The sequence below is a fragment of the Saimiri boliviensis genome, chromosome 3, assembly GCF_048565385.1.
Source record: "Saimiri boliviensis isolate mSaiBol1 chromosome 3, mSaiBol1.pri, whole genome shotgun sequence".
Lineage (NCBI taxonomy): Eukaryota > Metazoa > Chordata > Mammalia > Primates > Cebidae > Saimiri > Saimiri boliviensis.
Window position 1 is genome coordinate 120312225 of NC_133451.1, and position 25341 is coordinate 120337565.

Consider the following 25341-nt stretch of genomic DNA (forward strand, 5'->3'; position numbering starts at 1 on the left):
TTTTTGCCTTTGTTATGTTTCCAGGACACGGAAGTAGAAATTCCCTTCTCAATAGTAGGAATTTCCAACATTTTTTGTTAACCTGAAATTCTTTTTACTTTATTATTTTCTTGTCTCATTAAGAAGTCTATGGTAGAGGGTGGAAAACCCCCTTCACATTTCTGTTGCTTGATCTTTTACTCTGGTAAATAAACCAAAACATTGCATCTTTAGATATGAAGTAATAATCAGCCATGAGCCTTGGCATGCAGGAATAGCAAAGGCTCCTCGCCACCTTACGTGTTACGTGGTCTTCTCCTGAGGCTCTGGCATTTATACAGAACCTCCAGAAACACAGTAAACCTTCATGAGTCACAATTCATTTGATGCAAATCCTGTAGGGCATCTGCTCCAAAACCATAAAGCGCTATTTCATTAGTTTAAAAACTATGAGAATTTCTCAACCAATATTGCCAATGCAGACAAGAGGGAAAACCGTGTTGGAAACTAAACTGTTCCCAACCCTTATTTCGACTAAATGAAGGTGTCAACTTTTAAATACTATTAACTCTCAGGGCCTGTAAACCAGAGTAGAATGTATTGTAAAGAAGAAAGAGAAGAAAGAAGGGAGGGAGGGATGGGAGGAAGGAAGGAAAGAAGGAAGGGAGGGAAGAAGGAGGGAGGGAGGGAGGGAGGGAGGAAGGAAGGAAGGAAGTGAGAGAGGGAAGCAGCGGGAAGGAGAGAGGGAGGGAGGAAAGAAGGAAGGAAGGAAGTGAGGGAGGGAAGAAGGAGGGAAACAGAAACAAAGAAAGACAAAACCAAAAAGGAGAAAGAGAAAGATAAAATGAAGGAGAAAGAAAGAAAAAAGAGAAAAAAGGAAAGGGAAAGAGGGAGGGAGGCAGGAAAGGAGGGAGGGAAATTCCAGCAAGAAGGAAATTCTTCGCTGAAGTGCAAAAATATGGCTGCAGATTGTAAAGAATGACCTGAGAGAATGAATGCTTCTTTGAAAATCTGACACAGCCTCTCTATATTTCAGAATTATTAGGGAAAAGAGAAACACAGATACCAGAGACCTCGTAATAACTGTGTGTCTTACCCATCATTTATGTCCCTGTCACGCAGATTTTATAAGCGTTATTAGCAAGTTCAAAGAAGGGAGAGGTTTTTCATCGGATTCTCTGCTTCGCCTACACAGAATAGATGACAGGTTTTTCTCAAAGCCAAAGTCCCTTCTTTATTGTGCTATTTCTGTCAATTATACATTTATAAAGCATGGTGTTGTCTGACTCTTCCCACCCGAACCCCTGTCTGGGGGTGCCTCACACGCCGCTCCCACACTTCACCCAGGACGGACAAGGCACCCTCATTTGGCTTCCCTGCCTCAAGGTTTTTGTCTCACTAGGTCCATCTAACTTCCACTTTTAATGTAATTCCTTTTTTACAAAAATAATTTGTGCACGTCAGTCGCCTCCAGAAAAACCTCCAGTGGCTCTTTACTACTGCCAAAGATTAAAACCGATTTAACAGGTAAAAATTACAACACGTAAAAACGCAACTATCTTCAAAATTTTGCCACTATTCACCTAAATTAGCCTCTAGTTCAAACCACATTATTCTCTCAAGGATGTGCTATGTTTGTTACCTGACACGAACCTTTGGAAAGAGATTTTTGGTGGGAAAAAAGTGCTCAAAAAACGTTGGCCAAACGTATTAAGGATGTCCTCCCTGAGGCTTTTCAGTATGTGAGGACTTCCCATTCCTCAGTGCAGGGTGTATGTCCCCAGCGGGTTAGGCCTGTCCAGCCCCGTACTCAAAGCACTCTCTCTCCTCAACCGCGGCATGAGTCTGCACCATTCTTTTAGAATTTAACAGATGTTATGGCCACATTTGAGTGTGTGTGTATACACACATCAATATATGTACGGATATGTAGGTTATTAAATATATGTTTACATTGTGTGTGATGCAGCATCGTCAGGGGTAAATGCCAGGCACTCACCCTCTCGTGCGGAGAAAATGAATCCCACAAATGCATGTGAGTGGGTTAAGGAAAGTGTAATAGGCAGCAGAAGGGAGGTGTGTCCAAAACGGGGATTTGTGTTGACATAAAAATCATTATGTTAAAAGTTTATCTAAAAGAAAAAGAACAGTTACGAAGCTATTTAAATTTTGCTCTATGTATTTTTAATACGCAGTAAAATTTGCTGCCACCAAACCTTTCATGACAAAAAAAAGACCTTGACAAGATCCTTTATCCCTCTGAGTTTTGATTTCCTCCAAGGTGGTGGAGATCTCACTCCTCGAGAGGCCACCTGGTTGCATTTGCTTCTGCTGCTCCCACCACTAGACCTTTGACCATAGAGGGTAAATGCATCATTCAAGATCTAGGTTTCTTATCTGTAAAGCAGGAATAATAATAATCATAACAACCTCACACACACACACACACACACACACACACACACACGTCGTACAATACAAAACACTCACAACAGAATCTTTAGTTCTGTATGTGTTAACTACATTGTTTTCACCTTTAAAATCAGAAGCTTGGACAGAATTTGAGAGCTCCCTTTCAGTTGCAAATTGTTTGTATTTTTATTTTTAATTTTGTTTCTCAGACTTCTCAGGGATCAATATAATTTTTAAACTGGGAGAATTTTAATTACTGATTGAGGTTATCATATTTAGATAGTTTGATAAATAATTACTTTTATTTTTAATTAAAAAATTGAGAAGGTATCCTGTTTCTACTGGTAAAGAGATTAAACCTTAGGCTCAGAACAGAGGATAGGCCTCTGTGTACAAACCCAACAAGAACCAGAGCAGCCCAGCTCACCTTGGGGCAGCTGACCCAAACACAGATAAAGGGACCTGCATGAAACGATCGACCTCACCAACTGGCCTCCCAAACCTAAAGTTTTGAAAATACTATAACTGTGAAAGTGGCCTATTGGGTAAACCAGAAGATTGGCCTCAGTCTGCATGGGAATATTCTCTTTCTTGTGCCATCACACCTTAAAGAAATGAGTTTAGTTCCCTAAAGCTATATAACTAATGAAATCAATTTCCTGGCTAACCGGTAAGATAAAGGGCTGATTGGCACATGTAAGGTACTACCTATATCTTTCACCACCATCACTCTCATGACAAAATAACTTCAAAGTGGTTAATTTGCTAGTCAGATATTTAGTTTGATTAACTATTATAAATGAGCTAAAAGCACGCTTCAGTTAACTTTTTTCATACATTATTTTTTCCTCCAACCCTGTTGCTGTAGCTTATGAGTCACACTGATTGGATTCATTTTCTTTTGCTAAGTAGAGCTGCCCAGAATTTACTAAATACTTAAGAAGAAAATAGAATATTTTAGAATAACTAAAGCAATCAAATATTTGTTCTGGCAAAGAAAAACCTTTTTACCCAAAATCTTCTTTTTGTACTAACTTCTAAGCCAGTGAGATTTCTTAAGTGCTTTGCTTCTTTCTGCTTCCCACCCTCTTCCCACTTCCCCTCACCCTGGACAGACACATACACACACACACACACACACACACACACACACGCACACACACATACACACACACATGCACACACACATACACACATACACGCACACAACACACACACATACACACGTACACACATATACACACATGCATGCATATACACACACACATGCATACACACACAAGCACACACATACATATACACACATACACACACAACACACACAAACATACACATACGCGCACACAAGACACACACATACGTACATACACACATGCGCACACACACAAACACATGCACATGCATACACATGCACACACACACATACACACACACATGCACACACATGCACGCACACATACACACATGCACACACACATGCACATACACATGCACACACATGCACACATACATACACATGCACACACATGCATGCACACATACACATGCACACACATATACACACATACATATGCACACACATGCACGTGCACACACACATACACACGCACACACACACATACACACGCAAGCACACACACATACATATACACACACGCACACAATACACACACATACATACACTTAAACACACACAATACACACACATATGTATATACACACACGCACACACATACACATACACATGCACACACATGCACACACACATACACACACACACTTTTTGGCAATAAAAGGATGCTGGCAATAAAAATGAAGGCTCAATATGTGTTATCTCAACACTAACAATGTGTGTCATTCCAGAGAAAGGCAGGTTTTGGGACAGAAACAGTGCTGATGCGTTTCAAACTTGAGTCTGTGTCATCATGGGTGAATCTGGGAAAAGGTGCTTCCCACCATCAAAGGGAAGGCCGGGAAACAACCAGTGTCTCTGCGGGCATGGTGGGCTTCTGGCTGCATTCTCAGAGCTTTTATTGCTCCAGGCACAGACACATTTAGTAAAGAATAAGCATGAAAGGACACAAGGCCGGGGTGGTAGTTTGCTATTACTTGCCTCTCATTTTGCGATCAGTTTAGGATGGGAAAGCCTACCTACAGTTTTTACAAAACATCGGTAGAAGAAAATGGAAAAAGAAGCAGAGTTCTCTCCAGCCTCTCAGAAGGGCTGCAATGAGTGGGGTGGCAAAGTCACACATTGTGGCTCAGCGTCTCCAAGAACAAAGCCGGGAACAGCTTTTCAGAAGAGAAATCTCGGGAATATAAGTAGATAATACAAGACAAAACATGCCACAGCCGCAAAAATGTTTTTGAGCACTGAAACAAGTCACAGGGCAATGGGGCTTTGGGGAGGCTTAGAGTCCAATCTTGATTCTAAAACAGGTAATATAGTCACATGCCCGTAATGACGTCTCTGGCGATAATAGGCCGCATGTACAACAGTGGTCCCTGAGATTAGAGCACTGGATTTTTATTGTGCCTTTTCTATGTTTAGATGCACAAATGTTTAGATGTAACACACTGTGTTACAACTGCCTACAGTATTCAGTACAGTCACCTGCTGTACAGGTTTGTAGCTTAGGAGCAACAGACATTATCACACAGCTTTGGTGTGTAAGAGGCTCTACCATCTGGGTTTGTGCAAGGACACTCTGATTTTGCACGATGATGAAATCACCTAAGGACAAAATTCTCAGAACATGTCCTGGTCATCAAGCTACACGTGACTGTACTTAAACTGCAGTGTAAGACTGATATGCCTGCCAGTGATTCACTGTTCTTCAATGGACAGCAGCATTCCAAGGATCAAACTAAAAGCGCTTCTAAAAAAAGTATTCAGGATTTCTAAGACAATTCTGTCTTTGCCTCTGAGAAATGGCTGCTTCACAAACTTGCATAACAGAAATTTAAAAGGTGAAAGGCGCAGATAGCCGTGAGCAGAGCCAGGATCAATTTACGTCAATTAGGAAGTAGCATTACCAGCCCAAGTGAAACTGGATGTAAATGGAAGGGTTAGATGTGATATACCAGAATTCTCTTCTCAGACCTATGGACCAGGAAAAATCCGTCTTCACTGTGCAAATATGTGAGATCATGGGAAAACCAAAAAGGAGTCCCCTTGGAGGCCCCCCTTGAAGCCAGCTGCTGGACGGCCAGACACGGAAGCTTACTGTGGGCGAGCACTCCAGCCCCAAATGAAGAAAGAGGTTGCACTGTATAAGGAAATGCTGCTGATTAGACTTCAGAGGAAACTATTTAGCAAAGGTGCATACAAATCACAGAGAACATACAGGCTCAAGAGAGAAGTCCTGGGGACCCATTTTAAGGAGAATTTTTCTATCAAGTAGAGGAAGAGACCGAATAGGATTAAATAGGGGGAACAAAATATGTTTAAATGATACAGGGAAAAGGAAAAATCAGCCGAGGGAGAAGTCAAGGAGAAAAATAAGGCAGGTAGCACAGCGCGGTGACGACAGCAATGCTGCGGTGGGAACCGGAGGGCGTCAGACACGGCCGGTGCTGATGAAGGCGCAGGCCGGCTGGACTTAAGCACAGGGGAGGGCCGAGAACAGGACTTCACTCTTGGAGAAATGGTGACTTTGGCAGCTGAGGGGTAGCGTTGTGATGCCCGCAGCTGTGCAGCGGCTCATTCTAATTGTACATGTATGAGAAAAAAAAAGCAAATAAAAAAAATAATCCAGAAGTTATTTAAGGGAACACAACATGGTAGAATCAGCCAAAACCCTACTTTAGAGCACAGGAGAATAAATTGTAATTGTGGACTCGAAATAGTAAGAAAAGTTTGGATTATCATCTGTTTACTAAAGCAGAAAATGAGTGTAACAATAGTTTTTAAATAACAATCAAAAATACGTGGAAAAACATTATCAGCGCTAGTACTGAGAAACAATGGGAAAAATAGGTCATCGGAGACATGTTGAACCACACAGCAAAGCCGAGCTGAGAAGCTTCCGTGACTTCATAAAGTACCTTCAACTGCAGAGTCAAAGTGCTTCTCACATGCAGTGCAACATTTGTGTGCATGTAATTTTATAGTACATATATATTATCTTATGTTCTCTTCCTCTGAAATAGGAAAAAGATATAAAAACAAAGACATTAAAAGACTTAATTAACCAAGGACTCACGAATGACAGTTCCTGAGGGAGAGAAGGCACATGTAACTTGACAGAAGGGACTATGAATGGGAGCCAGTATGAGGGAAAGTCAGGAGGAGCCGTATTTATCACCGTGAATTAGAAAAGAATGCAAAGTCTCAAAATATCCGCAGAGGAGACGCTCTTTCCGTGGCAGAGCATGGCTTTCCATGCAGGACAGTGATGCTCTGTGCCTTTTACTCCTCTCTTTCCCTACCTGGTGGGCTCTTGAAGACATTCATCCCCACTTCCCCATTCCCCTTCCCTGAAGAGACCCAGGGGGTGAAGGGAAGGCTAGACCTGTACCCCGTACATTACACGTACCCACCTCTCTCTCTCTCTCTCTCTCTCTCTCTCTCTCTCTCTCTCTCTGTCTCCCGCTTTCTGTCTCTCCCCATTTTCAGCACACAGTTTGTCCAGACTCCTGACCACCCACCACCACTTACAGGCACGGTATGGCATAGCCTCAGACAGCAATTAGATTCATATCCAGTAAATCCTGCATCGTGCTCTGTGCGACAATAAATATAATAATGTGCTTATATAAGTTTTATACTCATGACAAATAAGATATTAATGGGAATAGCTTCTCAACATCATAAATTACATCTGCTTGTACCTTGTTGTTAGTTACTTGTCATGTTCTTTTTACAGTTTCAATGGGCATTTGTACTGGTGTCAGCATCAGTGTTGGAACAGAATCACGTAATCCCTGACGGTGACTGAAGCCAGGGTTTCAGAGTTAGACATGTCTGTGTTTGAATCCACCTCTGCTGTTTTTTAGCTTTATGGCCTTTAGCAAGCTATTTAATCCCTAAATTCTCACACAGTTATAGGAAGAATTAAATGAGATAATCCAAGGGCACGGCTGCGCCTGCCACCGACTATGCACGCGTGTCACAACGGTGAGCTGCTTACGCTCGTCTTTCCCATTTCCCATGATTTTCTCCTAAATCGTGCAGTGAGAGTCCCTCTGGGATTCCTGTGGGATTTTCAGCAGTGGCTCCCTGGTGAAAGATAAACTTCAGTAGTTAGGATGCTTGGTAAGGTAACATGGAAACCTGACACAAAAACAAAGTTTTGCAAACCTCCCCGCAGCAGAAAGAGAAGACCAGGGAAGAAGCTGCTAATTAGCCAGAGGCGCAATGATGTATTGTGACTGTCAAAGCGAAGGAGCCAAGTTGGAACTATTTTTGCTGCAGAGATAGCCCACCTTCAAGAAGGGCCATGTTTCCCAGTGTTTTAATCTGAAAGACATAAATCACAACTGAAAAGCTCCCTGCATTAGTAATGGAGAGAAATGCCTACATTCTAGCAAGGTTTTCATGATACAAGACAGGTTTTCATACATCTGAGATCAGGAAAAATAATTATCAATCAAAGATAACCTCCGATACTGGTTTGAAGTAAAATCAGAGGTCTGTGAAAGCCAAGAAAACAGAGAAGACTGGGTTGTCTCTGCAATTTTAAGGAGCTCATCACCAGAAATACTGTCTTACAAAGTTTCAGCTGTACGTGATTTTGAAACTTTAATGATTTAATGCCTGCCAGACAAAGAAACAGAAGGGACGTCAAAAACCAAAAACAGGTATAACTGTCTCATCAGCATACAAACGGAGGCTGACATCATGACGATAAAAAAAATCATCCCAGGGCCAGAGAATGTAAACCAGAATAATGTCCAAACACAAATCTCACGGTGCTTTGGAAGAATATCACTGGAAATTGATGAAAGAAGGGTAATGTACACTATCTGCTCCCCAGAGAATGGAGAGTTCACAGAGAACAGTCAGTGGCCCTAGAAGAACCCTTTGCTATGCAAATAAGCTGGGACATCCATCCAAATGTACTCTAAATCAAGATTATCTGTCACTCCTCTGTGCTGCAGCCTGTAGGACTGTGGAAGCTTAATCACATTTATTACCTAACCCATGAACATATGGGCTCTTTGATCAGAAAGTAACTTTTGGCCCCAACTCACCATTCCTACAACATCATTCAAGACTGTGCATTCAGAGTATTTGTTTTGCCCAGACAACTGGGTTATGGAGGAACAAAAGGCTTAAATTGTTAGCAACTACTAGACTATAAAATTCTTACTAAACAGTCACTTTCTTGAAAGCTCAGACCATTTTTTATTAAATTTTTGCAATTAGTAGACTATGTCCCTTGGGTGGTTTCTCAATTAAGATTAAATAGGGACCTCAAAAAAGTGGGGGGGGGGGAAATGAGAGAACAAAAAATTAAAGAGGGAATGAAGAAAAGAAAGGGGAAAATGCAGAAAGAAATAGGGAGGGGTAAAAAGTAAAAAATCAGTGGCATTCCAATCACTAACTCTAAAATCCAGATGGAGAGATACATCAAACCAGGCAGGCAGGCCAAATCAGTCAGTGCAATGTTTTCTAGCCACTGTAACAAACAACCCCAATTTCAGTGACTTCAGATAAAACGTACTTCTTTCTCACGCAGTCATCACCTCTTCGGCAGCCCTACCCGGTGGGCCTCCTCCGAGCGGTAACTCAGAGACAGGAGCTGCTTCCATGCTGTAACTCTGCCTCCTAGAACGTGTGGGTTCTTGGATTCCCACAGGAGGAAAGAAGAGAGTAGTGTTTTATGCTCAGCTCTGGACATGGCCCACGTTCCACCTACACGCCACTGGACAGAACAGTCACTGGCTCCCAGTGTCATCCACGGGGAGTCTGGGAAATGCAGTCTTTTCATGTTTCCAGCACGTGGGGGCCTCTCTATGAGGAAAAGGAGGAATTCAGTTCTGGACAAATCAATCTGAATTAAAGAGCCACACTTGTCACACGGAAGCATGCAATCTGTGTGAGCAGACAGGAACGACTCCATGAAAATAAGGGACTCGAGCAGGAGGAAGAAAGGCATCTTAGGCGGCGGGTACTGTCTGAGCAGAGGTTTGGAGGGCGTGTGCAGGTGGAGCTGAGGGACAAAACTTAGTCCCATCTGCCCGGAGCAGAGGTTTGGAGGAGCTGCAGAGAGTGACAGAAGACCAGAGAAGGCTATTAGACAGATTGGACAGGCTGTTTTATGCCAACCAAGGAGATTTTTGCAGCAGGCCAGATCTCACTACCAGCTGAACAGGCAGGCCTCCGTCACAACTGTCTCAGCACTGACTGGGTGGTTAAGCTACCTACTAAAAGCTGCGAGAGCCAGCGTCCTTATATGCAGCAAAAGCCCACTAAGAGTTCTGCCCAGGCCTCTCCTGGGCCTTGGAGCATGACAGGATAATGAAGGAATTCTTCACAGAACCTGCTGAGGACTAACCAAGGTTTCACTGGGGGCCGAAGAAACTCCCCAGACCTTCACAGCAATGTTTTATTGGGGGTCTAAAGGAACTCCCCTATCCCTATCCTCCACGATTCAGCAGGAGACAAGACATAAAGGTAATCACCTGGACCCACCTCTGTTAAATAAATTTACTGTGGCTCCAGAGGAAGGGCTTCAAAACTCATCCCTTAGTTACAGATTAGAAGTTAACCACTGTGTCTTTAGATGAAGGCACATGTACACAGACACAAAGCTTAAAAGGTCCATAAGCTCTGGAAACGTCATCATGTTGAGCTGGTCCAGGCCTTCTCCTGGTGCCCGGTTACAGAAATAAGCACTCTTCTTGCCCAGTGTATCTGCATCTCGTTATTGGGCCACGAGCGAAAGCAGCCCGACTGTTTGGTGGGAACAAACTGACTTATCCCCACAGGTAATGAAACGCCTTTGTCCCTAGCTCCTGGCTATGAGCAGTGAACAAAGCCAGGGGTCTGTGTGCACATTAAGGAGAAAACCTACTGGGCACAGCAAGCCGGGCAGCCTGCTCTCCAGGTGCCAGGTACCAGTCGTGGCCTCAATACTTAACTGTCTGTGTTTATTGGACAAGTCCATCAAGTCCTTTGTGTTCCAGTTGACTCATCTATAAAATGAGGAGAAACATGCTTAATTCGTAAGAAAGCTCTGGATCCACGTTTAACATATGTGACAGAAAGGAAAGCCACACCAAGGAAGGGCAGCGGCCATGAGGAATGAGGGAGGGAGGGTGGTGTGATGGAGACGGACTTGCCAGGGGGCACGGGGGATACTTACACAGGATTTGGAAATGCGGACATGGAAGACAGAGCGTGAAAGAAATCACAGGCAGAGCCAGTGTCTGAGTCCAGGTAACTGAAGGAACGATGGCATTGCTGAAAAATAATAAAGTACGTGGGTGGGGCTCACTTGATGGGGAAGACCAGGAGTTAGACTGTGCACAAATCCATCTGAACTGAAGGCCAGAAACCAGCTGTCTTCCAGGGAATAAGAGACACCTAACCAACATTCAGGAAGTGACTGTCATTTAAGCTCAGTTTACGATCAATTTAGGTAGAAAGAGTTAAATCCCTATGTGAAGTAAGCATTACAATCACTGTCAGAATTTTTGATTTCTCTAATATGTATTTAAATTAACTGCGAATAGTTTTTTAGCATCTGAATTTATTTATCCCCTTCTTTTTTAAATACACAGGCGTTAAACATCTCCACGAATATCAGCATTGGAAGAAAAATCTGTTTATGATTGAAAGGAACAGCAATGTTCCAAATCTACTTGAGAAGCAGAAAATAAAATTTCTCCTCAGGCTTTTCCTCCAGCAAAACATTCCTGTTGGTGCTGGCTTCCTGCTTCAGTCCTTGGAGCTTTATAGGACCCCAGACACTCAGCTCACTTCCCAGTGCCACCCGCCTTTCCTCGAGTTGGGTGCAGGCCAGCAGCTTCCCCACTTTCTTTAGCTCTCTGTTTTATTTCCAACATACTCCAGGGCTGGTTGAGGAAGGGGAGAGGGGAACCTTGTGATGTCCACTGGGTCCCTGGGGAGGGCATACAAACCTCTCTCATAGGGGCACTGGTTCCTGGGAATTCCAGCCAATGACAGAGCTAGGTGGTCTGAATTGCAGGTTTGAAAATAAGACTAAAGTGAACAGAAAGAACAAATAAGACGATGTAAATGAAATGCAAAAAAAAAAAAAAAGAAAAAAAAAAAAGAAATTTCACAGGATTTTGCAAACTTTTGTTAAGCATTCAAATTCCAAAACACTCAACCAAACAACATTCACAGCTATTTGTGCCTCGGGCTTATTTCCTAATTCAGAGTTGTAATGGGCTCAGGTTAGTAGAAGCCTACAGTGGAAAACTAAAGCACAGTGCAAACTGATCTCTCCGTGGTTGCTAATTTATCTTCTAAGACATTTGCAAAACCTGTCTTCTCACTGATTCCAAATATGATCTGTATGGGTACTTGGTGTCAAACCAAAATGGCTCTGTGAGTATGAAATGCAATTATTAATCTCCAAAGAGTGAAAGCAACCTGGTCCACCTGGGTAGAACCCTAACGTGGTGCCCGGGACAATTCAGGCACATCCCTTTCTGTCTTATAAACAAGATATGGAAAAGAACAGCTTGCCCTAGAAAAAACAGACACTCAAATGCGAGGCTCACTCAGCCTCTTGGCTTCCTCTGCCTGTGGCATTTGGAAGACACACATGCCCAGGGAGTGTTGAGCTGGATTGTGGTTTGAGGTTGAATCCTGGAGTATTTGAAGCAGACCCAGCTAGAAGGGAGGAGTAGGAGCAGGAGGACTAGGCATGCTGGTCTGAATCCAAGTCAGATATGACTGAGTTACAGCCAAAGAAATAATTCAAAGACCATCACCAACTCCAAAGACAGGGAAGTTGGTGCAAGTGACGGGTGAGTCCACGGCTGAGCAAGAGAACGTAACCAGGCAGGTCTGAGACGGCGTGAAGATAGTCCTGAGTCACAGGTGAGAGCATCACTGGGGTTTCCTTGGCTTGTCTTCATTTTCAGAAGGCACAAAGGTGCAGGATCGGGGCAGACATGTAGGGGACGTTTGTCTGAAGTGGGGAGTCTCCCCACACCCCATCACTCTACTTCCCCAAATACCTCAAAACTCATTTCATCTAAGACGTTGTTCTTTAAACAAAAAGCTTACCAGAGACTCACCCAATGAATGACTCCTATAACGTGTTACATTTCACAAGAGCCTCGGCACACAGAATGTCATGACTTGAGGACATGAGGCATTTAGACTAAGGGCTGGCAAACTTTTTTTTTTATAAAGGATTGGATTGTAAATGTTTTAGGCTTCGTGAGACAAGACAAAATCAAACATATGGTGTAGGTACCAATAAAAGAAGAGATAAAATAAATTTCCGCAAGATTTTTCTTAACAAAATTCAAATTATGGCATCATAATTTAGTTTTTGTTTGTTTGTTTTGATATTACAGGCCTACAAATGAGATCAATGGAATTCCTTGAGGAGATAACATTTTGCTTATTGGAAGTTCAAAGTTAGTTCCCTAGAATCAAATTAATCCCAAATGTTCATCCCTAAAGGGGTTCTCAGCCTGTGCTGCCACATACAAGCAGCAGGGTCTGGATCCGGCCTGGGGGCTGCAGTTTGCCAGCTCTGGGTTTAGACCGATCTGCCTATTACAGATGTGAATCTGCACGTGAATCTCAGGGACTTCAGGGCTGCCTGAAATGACAGGTCTCAGGGAAACGTGACAAGGGGTCCCTGAGGGGCGTGGTTTCCAAGGCAGGAGTTTCCTGGAGCCACGCCTCCATCCGGGAACCCAGGTGTTTCAAAAGTAAAGTCCTTGGTCTGGGTGTCCCTCTTGCCGGCTGGGTGGGAAAGCCAGGTGGGGCCTTTGTCCAGAAAGCCGTCCGGAAGCTCTGGGAGGAGGGGCTCTGTCACTCAGAGTTGCAGACCAAGCAGCCAATCCGGTATCAAAGTCAAAGATCAGTCACTACGGAGGGTTTGAAAGAACTCCTCTCATTGGAATGGGGCGGGAGTAACTCGGGTTAAAATTCAGGGGCTACTCACCTGCAGGGATTCCTGCTCTGGGTCCCCTCAAGGGCAGTGTGGGCGCTGTCTGTCTGTCTTTCTCTGTCTCTCTGCTTCATAAATCGCTTTTCCACACCACTCTTTGGGTCCATGGTATTTATTCGAACAGCAAACTCACTGTGCCTCTGGGGTCCTTTTTCCCATTCTTGGGGTTAGCCAGGTCAGGAACCTCTGCGGAACCGGGAGGGGGCTGGGGACATTCCCACGTGGTTGACGAGATGTCCTGTCGGTATCAAAGTTTCAGGTTGTCCGTGCTGCTTATTTTATGCGCCCATCTGCCTAGGCCACGGCACCCGGATACGTGCTCAAACACTATTCTGCTCACATATTATTACATGTTCAGTTTCTGCGAGGGCGTTTCAGAATATGATTAATTCTTTAGTCAGTGAACTTTGAGTAAAGCTGATTGCTTTCTGCAGTGTGAGTGGGCCTCATCCAAACATTTGAAGGCCTGAACAGAACAAAAACTGTCCTCCCTCAGCAAGTGGCCTTCAGAAGTGCCACACGGGCCCCTCCCGGGGTCTCCAGCCTGCTGGTGGATCCTACAGACTCTGGACTTGCAGTCCCCATAATCATGTGAACTAATTCCTTAAAGAAATTGTGTGTGTGTGTGTGTGTGTGTCTCACACTCCACACACACATGCACATGCACACACGTTTCTCTGGTGGTCAATACATTGCCCCAAATAATCGTCTTATGGGAAACGCTATGAAAAATAGAACCCAAACACATGCACACACTTATGTTGACCGTGGGACAATTGTGTGAAGAAGGGAATGCAGCTGTCACAGTTCTTAGCAATGAAGGTAATGTATTCACATTTATTAATTGCCTACAAGATAAATATTGCAAATGTCATAGCAAATAAGCCTGACCCAGCCCTGCCCTCTCATTGCTTATATTCTAATGGAAAAAATAAAACACGGCAACAGAAAAAGAAAGTGCTGAATAGACAAATAATAAAAATGGATGAAAGTGCTATGTAAAAACAAAAACGAAACTGACTGAGAGGGGCAGGAAAGGCCTCTCAGATGGCCAGGTCTAAACAGGGAGGACTTCCTGGTATTCCAAGTCTAAACAGGGAGGACTTCCTGGTACTCCAGGTCTAAACAGGGAGGACTTCCTGGTACTCCAGGTCTAAACAGGGAGGACTTCCTGGCACTCCAGGTCTAAACAGGCAGGACTTCCTGATACTCCAGGAAGGAGCAAACTTGAAGCTGAGGAAACAGCACAAACAAACAGCTCTGAAATGGAAAAGGTTTAGATGCTTCCCTGACCTGGATGATCAGTGAGCGGGGGATGTGCAATGAGACAAAACCTTGAGCAGTGGTTGGGAATTTGGCTCCAGGGATGGTGGTGATGGGCAATATAGCTTGGAGACTCCAGCCCCTGCCCTCTGCCTGCACTCACGGCAGGTTCCTCCTGAAGGTGGACTGGGAGAGGAATGTCCCATTCAAACGAACCCCAAGGGAAGGGGCTCATGGGGAAAGCTTTCTCCCAGTGCACCCCGGCTGCAAGCAGAGCCTTCCCGACCCCCATGTTCAGACCTCCTCCCTGGCTATTTACTCAGTGAGTCAGTCTACAGAGAAACACTTAAAATGTCAGCTGGACTTCAGTAGGAAGGGTCAAGCCCAAAGGAAGTTACCCCAGATTTTTAGGCAATTACGACAAATTCAACTGTTTGTATTCAGCACCTAACTCAGTGCATATCATATAAGGCTCAACAAACCATACAGAAAGTTACTAACGAAGCAGCGTCCTTGTCCGTTGTAAATACCTGGTGCTCACTGTCTTGCACCAGGAAGAGTTAGAACACAGATACTCAGAGAAAGGTTAGAAGCGGAAGTTTTATAGGCAAAAGAGAGAAAGGAGAATAGCCCTGCCCCCAATGAAAGAAAGGGGGTTGTGAAAGGGAAGACCAGCGGGCCAAGTTTCACAGGCAGGGTGAGGAGCAGTGCCTGATTCACGCAGAGCTTACAGATCGGTTTGATTAGGTGTGATGAGGTTTACATTGCAAAAGGCCAAGGCTGGCCAACCCACCCTCATCTTATTCTGCAAATAAGATTTCCACTTGACCGGTGCCGTCTTATCTGCTCCTTACTGTACACATGGTTGGCAAAGGGAAGGGGAGAATTGCAATTCATGACGTGGAGGCAGACAGGGTGGTCTTTGGTATGTCCGAAGAACAAAGAGAAGGCTGGAAGAAGAGGAATGTTCTGTGTCATCCTGGGAGAAAGTTCTTCGACATTAGCAACATTTTGGGGGCCGGTAAGGTCCTCTTGGTGGGTGACTGTGGTGGGCAAAACTGGACCTTGATTTGCAGCTGTTAGCTCACCTGCTATGGATAAAAGTGTTCTGGTTATAACAGGTGGTTTCAGCCCAGACTTGCGGAGGACAGCATTTCTAGGGAGATGTTATGTACCCTGAGTGCCTTTTACTCAGACCCCTTGTCTCTGATTTAGCTGGGTATTACAAGAATGACCCAATCGGGATAACCAACTTTCACAATCTTAACCCAAGAAATTTAGCATTGAGTGTAAGAGTGCGTCATTCTCTTAAACTCAGAGGAAAATGTGGCCTGTGGCAGAGCTGGGTCCTGAGAGCTCAACCCTGAGCTGTGTTTGATCGGGTCACTGTGTGAGGGGTTCTCCTCGGTGTAAACATCCGCATTGGACTCCTCTGCGGACCTATCATCAGACTCAAAGTGGGTCTTCCCGAAACCAGTTCGCCTTCAAACCTGACACTATTTGTAACAAAGCAGGTCAAGTGATTATCTAATGCTCTAGAAATGTTCGAGGCACCCTGGACAAATGCCAATCTTAAAGTTTTCCTTTTGCCTTATTTCTCTAAGGAACACCTTTTCAAATCATGAAAGCAAAAGTGATCTCAAAAACCATTTTTAAAATCTATGTTAGAAGAAAGATCTAATAAAGTTCTAGCTACTAAATGACTGTTTTTTGGAATGTTTACAGCTTTGAAGGGAACATCACACGTTTTGAGATCCCACTACTTTATTTCCATAAGCCTGAGGCAAAGTACGTCCCCACTGCTGTGACGTCAGGGGACACGACCGCCTGGCCCGAATCCACCCTAACGGCCTTTAAACAATGCTCAGCACCTCCGAAGCACAAAATCCATGCTCCTCATTAGTCACGCCACGTCCTCTGAATATTCTGAGCTCACCAGAACCAGTAGATCTGTTTCAGGTTTCTCCAAATATTTGGAAACTCGACTTTAGAGAAAAACAGAAATTTCATGTCAAGTGTCCTGAGAACATTAATAACAAAAACCAGAACAATTTTCTTAAAGTTTGTGATTCAGTTTTATAAATATGAGATAAGTAAATACTTCTGGATATCATTTAGACATTAACGTGTAAACTAGAAAAGGCAGCAACAAATCTGGATGTTTTTGACTTTTGTTTCTCAACTTTTAAAAGATTAAATCATGGGATTTTATTGTCTTCTGGTCCCTCTAGGGAAAGCAATCTGCTCACACTTTTCTGAAAGACACTAATGGTGGAGTGAACTATTGAGAACGATTAGAGGAAATGGCACCCGGAGCGTGGCAGAAGGTGAGCATCAGCGCTCACAGGAAACCCCAGCAACGGCCTTAGAAGTTCCAGCCATTTCACCGTTCGGAGACCAGAGCAGTTGTGCATGGAGCGCACGGTGCGGGGCACGCAGAGCTCACAGAGGCTTTCCTGTTTTTGTTGTGATCTGCACTGTATTCTGAAGGTTTTCCTTCAGTTGCATTATCGTACTGTAGTTTGTGCACACGTCTTGTGGCATCCATGGGGCCTCTCCTTCAGCCTCTTGTGAGCAGATCCACCCAGCCGAGGTCATGTTGCTTTCTCTTAAGAATCAGAGCTGCAGGGATCCTGTTCTCTCTGTTCTTTCAGCAGGGCAGATGCCTCCCAGAAGGAAACCAGATGCCAGAACTGTGGGGTGCTCTTGATCAGCATCAGCCAAGCTGTAGGAGCTGAAAGAGGAAGCTTTGCTCAGGGGAAGCTCCATGGGACAATGTCTTTAATGTCAAGAAGGTGCACACTGAGAAGGAGAAAGCCATCCAGGCTGAAAGAGGGACTGGCACCGGCGGGGAGCGTCCCACGCTCTGGAGAGCACTGTCTCCGGTGGGCAGGCAGCTGGCTCGCTCAGTGTTCTGCCTTTTCTGTTACTGGCAGCGTGCCACCAAGTGGAATTTTGTGTCCTGAAGGCTTCGAGGTCTCTACTCAGATCGGGGTCCCGGAACAAGCTCAGGAAGATTTTGCCTAGCTCCCCTGGACTCAAAAGCAATGGTACCAATTTCTCAGTCTGACTTAATACTTAGGGAAATGCCATATTTTTGGACCCTTCATTTAAAAAAGCATATGTATTTACCAGTGCTGTCTCCTTGAAATAGGGTGTAAAGAAGGGGTTGGAGTTCTTGAGATAAACAGAAGAAACAGCGTTCCAGTAAGATGATTTAGAACAGGCAAAGGCCTTACACCTGGGAAGATGGAAGGACGAAGGAGTGGAAGGAAAACCAGCATGATTGAAGAGCAGTAGCTCATGAAAGGTGAGACCAGACAGGACAGAAGCACATCGTCTTGGGCATGGAGGATATCTTAAGACACCTGTGCTTTACCCAAAGAGAAATGGCAAGACATTAAGATGAATAAGCCAGGGGCTATTCTTCAGACCATGAGACCCCAGCCAGCTGCCCATCCAGAAAACAAGTGTCTGCTTTGTGAGCAGTTCGCTCCAAGTGTGGAAGAGCAGATGGGTTTTTCTGCTTTTGCTACAAAGCTTACACACCTACACACTTCAGGAAAATACACCTTCTCCACGCTCGCCAACCTGAAACCTCCTCTATGCCCTTCTTACCCTTTTGAAATAATACCAGATTCCAAGAAATACCACAGGAGCAGGGCAGAGAGGTTGCACTTCAAGGGCAGATATAGTATGAGTCTCAGCCGTACCACAAATTGTGACAAAAAGGACATCACCAGACCTCTTCTTTTACCCCCTCCCTGTGCAATGAAGCAGCTTGCCTCTGGGGCCGGAAATAGTTCTGTGCTCAAGGTGGAGACAAACCGAGTTTCGGACAATTGATAATCCATGCAATCAAAATTTTAATTATTATAGTCTTTCTCTGATAATTGAGACAAGTTTTCCATGTGAGCTTAGTTTCTGTTAAGGGTTTTAACTGTGGGAGAGGAAAAGTCCTTGAAAGTCCTGTGACTCATTGGTAAAATAAGAAAGTGCTAATGAAAGGTGAGAAACATCGAGAGAAATTAAAAGACATTAAAAATCTATTGTCATTCCTGTACTCCAAAGTAATTTTTAAATGGTAATTACACCTTTGAAGAGCATCTAATTAGTATAAAAAGAATTTTGGATGAATGTAGAGCTCTTCATCTGACTTCAATTGATACACAGTGATAATACTCAAGACTAATTTCTGTGGCTTTTATCGCTTGACTGAGCATTCCTCTGTTTCTGAAGTTTAAAGGGATTTTCTAATCTTTTGCTTATCAGAGGCTGAGCAAAGACCTGTCATGGTTTATGGAGGTGAAAGAGAGGCCGTGAAAGTATTTTTAAGTGCCCTGCGGAAAGCACTGTCAAGTCCAAGCTCTGTCAAGCTGATGCTTTGTGGTGAAACAAGGATCTGAGCTACAAACTCCTGAAAAGAAAGTTTCCAGTCTCTTCTTGTCTGGTCATTAGGAGCATCTAGACAGACCCACCTTGTAAGACCCGTGTCCTTCATCCCATCATCAGTAACATAACATGCTTAGTGCTCTCTGGGGCCTGGCATTCTGTAAGTGCTACTTCAGTTAAATGTTCGCACTGTGAAATGGTCTCAGAAAAAGGCATTTGTGGTCACTCTCAAATAAATGCCCAAATGATCTAAGTAGCTTATTAAGCAGGATCACTCATTACCGTCTATTAGATTTGCATGAAATGCACTCTGCAGCACCACTCTGACAGACACAATGGCAACGGCCCTTTGAACTAAGGCCATAAGTTTCCGTAATGGGATACATCAAAATTTTAATGGCCCAGAACTGGGCCACTTAGGTTTACTACCTAGACAGATGTGCTGAGTGCTGCTAATGGGAAGATTGGAAGGTACCGCTGTATGACGCCCTTCCTTTAAATTCTGTAACCAACACAGACGCCGTTGTCTAACATTTTGTATTACTTCCTTAACAAAAAGTGTTTTATAATAAGCAAGTCAACTGTTTTTCTTCAGCGAGAACTCCGAGTACATTTCTGACCTCATCTCCCACTTCCCTCTGTCCTGTCCATGAACGCACACTGGCCTTGATGCTCCTCAAAACTGCCAAGCTCCTCAGGGCTTTTGCATTTCTGCAACCTCTGCTGGAACATGTGCGTGTCTGGGTCCTCAGAGCAGCAAACACCGGAATGGTATTTGACACGCAGGAAATTTTGGGGGAGAAATACCTGGGGGGGGGAAACGAGGCTGGACAGGCAAAGTCTGAGAATGCAGAGCCCTCCAGCCCAGGCTGTTCAGGCCCTTCATGTCTGTGCAGCAGGCCTGCCTTTATACCCGACCATGCTGGGTTACTGGCTGAGAGTGGTAGATTGCAGGGTGGCAGCTGGCTGTTGGTCAGCTGCTAAGTCACTGGCTCCCAGGAGCCACGAGATCTGACAAACCCCCTCCCGTGGCCACCGCAAGCTCTCTTGGTCTGCATGTTCTGAGGACTGCTGCCTGTACTTTCCGTCTCTGTTAAATATTCCCTCCGTGGGGTCTGCCCTGATCATCCCACATAAACATACAAATAGCAGCCCCTTCATTTTCCCTCACCTACTGTTACCTGCTTGCATATTCATTGTATCAAGACACAACACACAGTTATCCCTGGGTATTCATGAGAAGCTGGTTCCAGGACCTCCCCTAGATACCAAAATCCCTACTCAGTGTCTACCCAGTGTCCACTCAAGTCCCTGACGTGCACTGCTGCAGTGTTTAGCGTAACCTACACACATCCTCCCTACACTTTAAATCGTCTCTAGATTACTTGAGCACCTATTACAAGGTAAATGCTATGCAAATTATTGTTACTGTGCCATTTAGAGCATTAAAAAAGAAAAAACTTTTGTACATGTTCAATACAGGTTAAAGGGCTTTCTTTGCAAATATTTTTGGTTCATGGTTGGGTGAATCAGCAGATGTAGAACTCACTGACATGGAGAACTGAGTGTGTATTTCCTTATTGATGTGGTACATTATCTCCCGTGTTTAGAGTGTAAGTTCCATGGAGGCAAGGACTTCATTTTGTTAACTATCACAGCCGCATCATGTAAAAAGCTACCTGACACCTAGTTAGCACACGGTGTATATTTATTAAATGAATAAAGAATTGAACAAGCATGTATTAGCATCTCCTATGTATTAAGCGCTGCGTATACATACACAGATATAAAGGTTAAGAGTGCCGCTTCACTGTTGCATTCCACAAATAGTTCTGTTGCAAACATAGCATTTGGCCATCATTTTGCAAGACTGTTGGAGAGCCAGCATGGCAGACAGACTCTAAGAAGGCCCTCGATGATCCCCGTCACCTGGTGTCTAAGCCCTTGTGGAATCCCCTCACCTTGAGTGTAGGCCGACACAGTGGCTGTGTCTGTCTAATATCACACATCAAAGGTGGTGTGATGTCCTCTCAATGACTGGGTTATGCAAGACTGTGGCTTCCATTTTGCCAGGAGACATCCTCTCTTGCTAGCGCTGATGAAGCCTGATACTGTGCTGGGCAGACAGACCTACATGGCAAGGAATTGAGAGAAAATTCCAGCCAACAGTAAGCTAGGAAGTGAGGCCCTCAGTTCAACAGCCCAGAAGTAACTGAATCCTGCCACCAGCAGTGTGAGACTGCAAGTAAGTGTTTCCTCAATCGAGTCTTCACATGAGACCTGGTCAACACCTAAACTGAGGCCTTGTGAGAGGCTCTGTAGCAGGGGACCCGGGTAAGTCATGACCAGATTCATGACCACAGAAACTATGAGATAACAGGTATGTGTTGTTTTAAGCAACTAAGTTGTGGTGATTTGTCACATAGTAATAAACTAGCAATACAGCCAGCTTTCCATGAACCCCAGCAGAGCAGCCTCTGATGAGCTGTGATTTTTAGGGAAAGAAAGGTGGTCCCTTTGTGGATCATTTTTCTCATCTATAAAGAAATATGTGAAACAGAAACAATCTAGTGCTTTCAGACAACAGCAAAATTCATAATTCTATTTTTTAAATTCCTCTGACATTAAGGCAGACCTCATTCACAATCACATCAGAAATAGAATATTCTCGAAAGATAAATTAACACTGAAATGTAAAATAGTTTTCAGTAGTATTCTCCATTTTCCACAATAGTACAGAACAACCAAATAGTTATTTTCTTTTTAAGAACATTATTTTTTATTATAAAAATAATTTGGAAAATTTAGGATGTGATAAAGAAAATTAAAATCACTCATATAGCTGTTGGTAACAAACCTGGAAGAAATGGATAAATTCCTGGACACTTGCACCCTCCCAAGCCTAGACCAGGAAGAAGTCGAAACGCTGTATAGACCAATAACAAGGGCTGAAGTTGAGGCAGCCATTAATAGCTTACCAACAAAAAAAAACCCAGGTCCAGATGGGGTCACAGCAGAATTCTACCAAATATACAAAGAGGAGCTGATACCATTCCTTCTGAAACCATTCCAAACAATCCAAAAGAGGGAATTCTTCCCAAATCATTTTATGAGACCAACATTATCCTGATATCAAAACCCAGAAGAGACTCAACAAGAAAAGAAAACTTCAGGACAATATCCATGATGAACATAGATGCAAAAATCTTCAATAAAATACTGGCAAACCGATTGCAACAGCACATCAAAAAGCTCATCCACCACAATCAAGTAGGCTTCATCCCAGGAATGCAAGGCTGGTTCCACATACGCAAGTCTATAAACATAATTAATCACATAAACAGAACCAAAGACAAAAACCACATGATTATCTCAATTGATGCAGAGAAGGCCTTTAACAAAATTGAACAGCACTTTATGCTAAAAACTCTGAATAAACTAGGTATCGACAAAATATATCTCAAAATAATAAAAGATATTTACAAAAAACCCACAGCCAATATCATACTGAAAGGGCAAAAACTGGAAGCATTCCCTTTGAAATCTGGCATTAAACAAAGATGCCCTCTCTCACCACTCCCATTCAATATAGTATTGGATTTCTAGCCAGAGCAATCAGGCAAGCAATAATGGGTATTCAATTAGGAAAGGAAGAAGTCAAATTGTCTCTATTTGCAGATGACATGATTGTATATCTAGAAGACCCCATCGTCTCAGCCCAAAGTCTCCTGAAACTGATAAGCAACTTCAGCAAAGTCTCAGGATATAAAATCAATGTGCAAAAATCACGAGCATTCCTATACACTAATAACATACTTAAAGAGAGACAAATCGAGAACAAACGGCCATTCACAATTGCTACAAAGAGAATATAATACCTAGGAATACAACTAACAAGGAACGTAAAGGACCTCTTCAAGGAGAACTACAAGCCACTGCTCAAGGAAATAAGAGAGGACACAACCAGATGGAAAAACATTCTATGCTCATGGTTAGGAGGAATCAATATTGATTGATTGATTCCTCATGGCTGTACTGCCCAAAGTAATTTATAGATTCAACGCTATCCCCATTAATCTACCTATGACCTTCTTCACAGAACTGTAAAACAACACCTTTAACTTCATATGGAACCAAAAGAGAATCCACATAGCCAAGACAATCCTAAGCAAAAAGGACAAAGCTGGAGGCATCACACTACCTGACTTCAAACTATAATACAAGGCTACAGTAATCAAAACAACATGGTACTGGTTCCAAAACAGAGATATAGATCAATGGAACAGAACAGAGGCCTTGGAGGCAACACCATACATCTACAACCATCTGATCTTTGACAAACCTGACAAAAACAAGCAATGGGGAACGGATTCCCTGTTTAATACATGGTGTAGGGAAAACTGGCTAGCCATGTGCAGAAAGCAGAAACTGGACCCCTTCCTGACACCTTACATTAAAATTAACTCCACATGGATTAAAGACTTAAACATAAGACCTAACACCATAAAAATTCTAGAAGAAAAACTAGGCAAAACCATTCAGGACATAGAATAGGCAAGAACTTCATGACTAAAACACCAAAAATATTGGCATCAAAAGCCTAAATAGACAAATGGGATCTAATTAAACTCAAAACTCAGATGCCTAGAACAACCCTAGATACTATCAGTCAGAGGCTTGGACAGGACACAGCAGGAATGGCTTGTCTCTGCTCTGTCTTGCACGGCATCTCAGATGCAAAGACCCACAGGCTGGAGGTGGCCCAAGGGCTATTGGTTGGAATCAACAGGATACATTATTACTCATGTTTCTGGTGGTTGATGCTGGTTGTAGACTGGGACCTCAGCTGGGGTTTTTGAATTAAGATTCTTCATTTTATACCTACCATGTATAAAATCTAAATACCCCAAGATCCCCATACTGTGAGGAAGCCCAGCTTGGGGTATTCAGATTTTATACATGGTAACTCAGGGCTCCAAAATGTGTGCCTCAGTAAGCAAAGCAGATGCTGTATCATCTTATAAGAAATGAAAACCTTTTCTCTCTCTTAGATTTTGTAGCTTTAACTTGTGAATTAAACTGAAAAAATGTGGATTAACAATGAAGAGCATATAAATTTTATTTGTTGTTATTATTTTTATATTCATGGAAACTTCATTGAAAGAACTAAAAAATTTAAAGAATTGGTTACACTTAAGAGCTTACATCCCATTTTAACAAAGTGCAATAAATTGTGGAGAAGCAACTAGACAAAGTAAAGGGGCTTGGGCCTCTAGGGGCAGTAAACTGTAGGAAGGTAAATATATGGGAGAAACTAATTATGGATAAGGGTTATTAAGTGAGGTTTGTTTATATAGATTAATCTTGATGCTGTTTCCACTTCTTGGTATGAGAACAAAGGGATACCTTTATGATGGAAATTTATTCCTTGGTTTTAAGCAGATAGAGGAAGGGTAAAAAGCTCTTCTTGCATCTTCTTTTTCTCAATTGCCTTCAGCTTCGAATTAAAAAAAATTAAAAATAAACTTTATGCTAAAGTGGCATATGCTAGGGTTGTATATTCTGATACTCTTCAACATTTTCTGGTCTAGCCTCCAAAGTTACTCAACAGCAGCATCAGTTTATCTACACTCTGTTGGTTACAAATAAGTCAAAGGACAAGGAAGTAAAGAAGGTATTTTAACTGTTAATACTACTGGGTGTGTGTTGGTCTGGCTTTTTGTTTGGTGATTTTGTTTGTTTGTTTGGAGCTCCTAAAACGAAAGCATGGAGAGGAATGAGAGGGGATTGAACCACAACATCACAGATCACCTTAAGACTTAAGATTAAGGATATCTAATAGGACATCTTCATTTGTTTGAGTTACTGCAGTATCTAAATTATTGTCTTTCAGGAGTGTGATAAACACTTCTGCCCTCCCAAAGGCCCAAATAAGTGCTTTTCTGTGGAATGGTGTGATCTCCACATCTGAGTGGATGCTACAGCAGAGAAAAGATTCATTCTAAAATTGGAACATAGCAGAGAACAAGCAGGAAACAATAATTCAGTGGAGGAAGAAGTTTAATCATGTGAAGATAAGCTCATGGATTAAAGGACTAATGGGCTAATGGATCAATGGATTATGATGGGAGAGGAACTGGTGGCAAGAAGAAGAAGAAGAGGGAGAAGGAGAAGGAGGAGGAGG

General features: G+C 43.2%; 1 long non-coding RNA gene across 1 annotated transcript; it reads right to left on the reverse strand.

The window, feature by feature from the left end:
* Positions 1-787: 787 nt before the first annotated feature.
* On the reverse strand, positions 788-24059 carry LOC104652325 (uncharacterized). Its single transcript, XR_012516945.1, has 3 exons — positions 11482-24059; positions 10704-10801; positions 788-10533 (listed from the first exon to the last, which is right to left on the reverse strand). It is a non-coding gene; the product is annotated as an uncharacterized LOC104652325 (long non-coding RNA).
* Positions 24060-25341: the final 1282 nt, after the last annotated feature.